A 6,690-nucleotide genomic window follows, 5' to 3' on the forward strand; every position below is an offset into this window, starting at 1 on the left:
GAAGCGGTACCTGCTTCTGTTCCCCTGGTCTGACAAGATGATTGTGACTGCCTGGGTGTCGTCCAGAACAGATTGTTCTGGCAGAAGTGTGACAAGATGTAGAAGCCCATAACGTAATAATGACCCGTAATGTGATAAATTTGGCCTTTTTAAAATGTAATAGGCCCATAACGTAATAACTGACCAATAACATAATTAAAGTCCTAAACCTATATAACGTAATAACTTTAGACCAATAACGCAATAACTTATTACGTTATTGGCCGGTTATTACGTTATAGGTTCAGGACGTAAGTGTAAGTAACAGCTATTGGAGAAGATGAATCTTCTTGCATGAATGTAGTTCCCTTCAGGAAATGCAGCCAATATTCTCTCACAGTTCTTTGGAAAGGAGGAAGTACCTGTGTGTTCCTACTTCAGTTCTTTCTCCAGTAATCATTAAAGGAGGTGTCCTGTTTGCATGTTTCAAGTGATTGGAGGATTTGGACAACTTCTCTGGCGCTCCTCATTCTTTCTATTTGTACACACTTTCTGCAATGTATGACTTGTATGATGTGTGAGGCTTCTATACAAGACAAGAAGTTCAAGTCCTCACAGCACAATATAGGCCTCTATATTTCCAAAGAATTGTGAGAGAATATCAGCTGCATTTCCTGAAGGGAACTACATGCATGCAAGAAGATTCATCTTCTCCAATAGCTGTTACTTACACTAAAAAAGAAAAGAAAAAAAAACTGTGGCGACAACAGGTTTTAACCAATTCAAGAATGCAAAATTAAAAGCTATTGTGTGAAATGGAGAACTGACTAAAGTGTCTGTGGTAGGGATGTGCGATACCACTTTTTTTCAGACCGATACCAAGTACGAGTACTTCATCTTCAGTACTCACCGATACCGATACTTGCATACCGATACTTTATATACATAAAATGTAAAATAATGCAATGAGATTATTTTTGAAAATGAATTTTATTTCCAATAAAAAGGCAGCCCAGCCACTACGTTTAAGTCCAAAATAATAGTCTGAAAAATAAAACAAGCAACTCTGAGTTTGCACTTATTTAAATGAAATTAAGTGCAAGATAAAACAATTTCTCTGAGTTTACACTTTACATAAACTAAGGTTTTTAAATGTACTAATTTTAATGATTTTTTTATGAACTAAAGTCAAAGATAGAAAAACCCCTGAGTTTAAAGAGTTGCTCGTGTTATTTGTGCTGCTCTCGGATCTCTGCTCTTCAGTTTCTCGGTCTTCTGCAGAGTTTGCCGTCGAGTTGCTGCCGGAGTTTTCTTTTTTCCAGCACAACAGCGTCAGACTCTCGTCCACAAGCTTCGCCCTGAGGTGTTTAAACAAATTACTAGTGGTAAATGAACAACATCGCGCACCTCCTTTAGCAATTTTAGCATTGCAGAGTTAGCATTCTGCAAAGCTCGGCTCGTTTTCACTTATATAAAAGAATTTCCACACCGGCGGAGTTTTGGTGAGACGAGCAGCCGTTCTGGATTCATCCTGTCGTCTCTGCTCTGGATGAGACTCATGGAGAAGTCAGCCCGCTGCAGTGTAGCCCTGCGCCTGTCAGCGCTCCAGAGAGGAGCTTCTTCCTCTTTCATGTTTGTCGGCAGCTTGCATCCCATCTGGTTGCACTACCGCCAACTGCTGGTGAGGAGGGCTTACTACGCGTGGGGTTTTCTTGCCGTGAGTATCGGCGGCTGGCATCGGTAGCCTTCACGAGTACCCGATACCTTGAAATAAGGCCAGTATCGGCCCGATACCGATACCTGGTATCGGTACTCGCACATCCCTAGTCTGTGGCTTGCAGAGCACAGCAGATAGTTCTGAAAACTAGAAGTGTGTGTGTATGTATTTCCCTAATATCGATATGTTTTTGCAGTTTGCAGGTGCAGAGAGTGATAAGCCCTAACGCCGCTTCCCTTTCTTATCAGACACCTTGCGAACAGTTTCCAGTGTGTTGATGAATTTGTGTATGTGTCTAATATTTTACATGAATTAAGCTCAAACTGCATAATAGAGCCTTTCTTTTTCTTTTGGGCATGAAGAAAGTGATAACAATAACGTATTAGCTTTGGGTCTCTTCAGATGAGTGGGTGGTGCAGTTACACTGGAATGTGCTGGTTCACACTTCCACTGTGTTGTCTGCTCACCCCAACAACAAGCCTATAGTTGTTTCGGTTTCTCCACTAAGCTCACTTACTGCTCTCAGGGGTTTAGGAAGGAAAACTGTAATTTCTGTGGAAGTAACCACTACCTGAAAGCTACTCATAACATTCCCCGTTTCAAGATCTGCAGCAGATTGATCTTCAAATGGCTCCTTTGTTAATCCTACACTTGCAGAGTGAGGGATACTCTACTGACATGATGAAGCTCTGGTGTGTAGAGCAAGGCCCCAGTCTTTCTACATAACCACAGCACAGCAGTTTCAAGTTAATACACTATTTCTTTACGTGGTGTGAAAAATGGCATCGAAAAAGGAACTGTAAGCAGAAAAATTTATCTTTATGTTGTGTTGTGGCGGTCGCACAAGGAGGAGACGGACGAGAGAGTTGAGCTGGGTGTCGTTTATTAGCAGCACACAGGACACAGCAGCCATTCCAGGAAGCAACATCATGACAGCTCATTCCTGCCCTTTTAACCTCACCCACAGTAAGCCAAACCTCCTCAGGTGACTAAACCCCGCCCCCTTCTAATGTGAGGGAACACCCTCTCCCAGCAGACACCACAGTGTAATATTTTTAAACTTTTCACCAATTTCCTGTTTCTTGAGAAGTTTGCAGAATCATAGTCAGATGGAAGGCGGGTTGGTAATGTAGTAACCAAAATACAAGAAGCTGTGGTTTATTTTCTTGAGAAGTTGCTGTCAGATATCTGCCAACAACTTATTGTGACGTTCATGACAGGCGAAGCGCTGACAATTCAGGAGTCAGACTGAGGATAGGTGGATGGCCAAAGAATAATCAATGATCCAAAATTTCTCTTGATTCACAGAAACAGTTTTGTGCATGTTCTTTGTTATTAGAATTCCACCAAGGCCATTAATCATACCAATTAATTCATACAATTAAAAATGTCTGCATCAGAAAAAAACATTAAACGTGTTTTCAGTGTAAAATAAAACACCTACACATTTTTATCAGACACTGCAGGCAGCTTCAAAGAACGGAGGAGCACAGCTCGGGCCAGTCTCCAAACCTTCTCACTCTTCTTCATGAAAGCTTGGATGGAAGGTACCGCCAACTCCTGCTCCTGGGACGGGAACGGGATGGTTGCTACCCCAAGGAACACTGAAAGAGAGACAGACCAGAAGATGAATTCACAAGGGTGCAGTGAGCATGCTCAACCCAGGGTAGTTGAGTGCTCCAAGCTGTGGGATTCTCTGAGGTGACGCATCTCAGGAGGGCCTCCATCTCCTGATTTGCCCGCTCCGTCTACCCATTAGAGTGAGGATGGAAGCCAGAGGACAGGCTAACAGTAGCCCCCAGAGCAGTGCAGAAGGATTTCCAAACCTCAGAAGTGAACTGAAGACCGCGATCCAAAACAATGTCAGTGGGAATACAATGGATGCGGACAACCTTTGTCACCAACAAGTCAGCGGTTTCCTTGGCAGAGGGAAGCTTGGTCAAGGCAATGGAATGTGCAGCTTTACAAAAGCGGTCCACAACCGTCAATATGGTGGTTTTACCGTTGGAATGGCGCGGCCCAGTGACGAAATCCACCGCTATGTGGGACCACGGACCACTGGGAATGGGTAAAGGTTGGAGGAAACCGGAGCTGGGCTGATTAGTGGTCTTATTGCGGGCTCAGATGGTGCAGGCTTCGACAAATTCATGGGTGTCCTTATCCATGGTGGGCCACCAAAACCTCTGACGGAGAACACCAAATGTTCGGGAGACACCAGAGTAGCCGAAAACCGGCGAGGTCAGCAGTGCTGGCAGTTGTCGAGGTGGAGGGATTCCAAGGGGATTCTCCAGAGGCTTGGAGTGTCTGAATCAGCCAGGCGAGCGAGCGGCAGATGAGGAGATGATGGATGTGATCCAGAAGAGAGAGTACAACGGTCCGGAATCAGAAGATGGTCACAACAAGGTTATGTAGCGTGGGTGAACAGGTGGAACGAATCACATCACTCTCCGTACAGCTGACAGCAACAAGTTGATTAGCGCTGCACTAGCACCGCAAACACCAACGCACGCCCACCTGCAAACAGAGAAGGGAGGAGGAGACGGAGCGCAGCGCAATAATGCTCCTACATTTCTACAATTTCATTTAGCGGACACTTATGTCCAAAGTGACGTACAACACAAGGAAGAGATCAGACATAAGGCGAAACCTTCATTTAGTGCAAAAAGTGCTTCAAGTGCGATTGGTCAAAGGTGTTGCCATCAAGCTGCAGAAGAAGTGTCAGCCACCCCCCTCCTATGTCATGGCTGAAGAGGCAGGCATGACAAATACAGTATTTCTCTCTGCGATGTGAAAAATGGCATCAAAAAAGGAACAGCAAGTATAAAAATTAATCACTGTGCTGTGTAATATTTTCCAGTGTGAAACCAATTTCCTGTTTCTTAACAAGTTTGCAGAATCATAGTCAGACGGAAGGCGGGTTGGGCATGTGAGAACCAAAATACTGGAAGCCGAGGTTCATTTTCTTGAGAAGTTGCAGTCAGATATCTACCAATGACTTATTGTGATGTTCATGACAGGCGAAGCGCTGACAATTTAGGAGCCAGACTCAGGATAGATGGATGGCCAAAGAATAATCAATAATCCAAAATTTGTCTTGATTCAGACAAACAGCTTTGTGCACATTCTTTGTTACTGTAATTTCACCAAGGCCATTGATCATACCAATTAATTCTTATAATTAAAAATGTCTGTCAGAAAAAAACCAAGCGCCAACCTCCACTGGTAAAATGTAACGATAATGTGGAAGTACAGAAAAGCTGTAATACTTGGGAAATTCCAGCCAAGGATAATGATGTTGGTTTCAAAAAGAGCCCAAGTCTCATTGGAACCCTTCAAAAATGCTGATTTTTAGAGTGCAAATAAACAAATAAAGCTCCTGGTTTCTGAACATGTTTTGGTCTGTAGCACTAGTTTCTATTGACCATGTCGTCTTGACCAGACACTGATTTTCACATAAATCATCTGTTGATTTTATTTTATGAGTTAAGATTTTGCCTAAATCGCCCTATCACTGCGCCTCCTCTGTCCACGCGGTCACGTGACGGGCTGGACCAATCACATTTACATCCGGTTTCAAATATTCAATATGGAAACGTCCTGTTCAAATCAACACATGGGATTTCAGAACACCATGGTTGACGTCATGTAAGTTTTGTCCATTTTTATAAACTGTCTATGGAAAAAACATTAAACATGTTTCAGCATAGAAAAAACACACACACAAAATTTCTTATCACACAGTGTATGGACAGTTTCCAGTTTGTTAAAGCTAGGGTAGACGATGTTGTCCAAAAGCACTTTTAGTCATACTGAGTGAAATGCTCCTTGCCCTCTGGGAGAAGTCAATACATTATGAAGACGGAAAAGGGTGCGGAAAAAATCTGACAACTGTAGCGGCCAAAGGACAGTAAAAACTCTGACCAATCGGAAGGCGCGGACCGCTCTTCAGGAACCAATCAAATCCCTTCACCGTTCTACCAGCCCCCTGCGTGTACATTTCAATGGCGTGCACTGGCCCTGGTTCAGTGCGCGCGCGCATTGCCAAGGCGCTTTCGCCACTCGCGGCTCGCGAACGAAGCTGCGCTCCTATGTGCGTTGTGTGCGGGCAGTCAGAAAGGTTAATAACATTGGAGGCGATCACAAACTCTGTGCGAGTGGTGCTCCCGCGGCACTTCCGCATCCAGTGCGTTCGCTCCCAACGGGAGCTCCTCCAATGGGGTGGGAGCTGAGCGGAGCCTTGGGAGATGCTACATTCGTGCTACATGCTAGTTTTCCAAGATCGTCGACCCGAGCTTTAACGAATGTGTGAATATGTGTAAAGTTTTACATACTTGAAACTCAAACTGCACAATAGAGAGCCTTTGTTTTTTTTGTTTTTTTTTTGGCCATGAAGAAACTGAAAATGTATTAGCTTTGGGTCTCTTCAGACGAGTGGGTGGTGCAGTTACACTGGAATGTGCTGGTTCACGCTTCAACTTGTCAAACTTGTTCTGAACTGGACCTGAAGCTGTTTCACACTGGACAGTCAGACTCTGCCAGTGGTGAGGAGGGCAGAAAGAGGAAGGAGCTGTGTTGCAATAATGTCCAGCAGCTTCAACTATCATCACTCTCAACATTGATCTGGTGTAAATGTCATCTTCATGACACACATTTATCAGTAGCTGAGTTTGTTGGACTCCAAGATGTCAAGATCTTATCTCTGTGAAAAGAGGCTCAACACATGAGACACACCCAGCAGAGAATCAAGGTATCACCCTCTTTATAAATGAAGAGGGCCTGGTTTTCAAGAAGGGAGGAGTGTTGATGAGCACAGCAGTTTTATAAGATTTACAGATGAATGGATAAACCTCACACCATACATCAGTGGTGGTCGAACAGGGTTTTTGTTTTTTCATTGACATTACTAGTTACCTGTTATATAATGTAAGCAATTTTTTACAATCATAAAGTTAGAATTTCAGTTACTGTCATGTCTTTGGATCAAATACATTGAT

The sequence above is a fragment of the Salarias fasciatus genome, chromosome 14 (genome assembly GCF_902148845.1).
Source record: "Salarias fasciatus chromosome 14, fSalaFa1.1, whole genome shotgun sequence".
Taxonomy (NCBI): Eukaryota; Metazoa; Chordata; class Actinopteri; order Blenniiformes; family Blenniidae; genus Salarias; species Salarias fasciatus.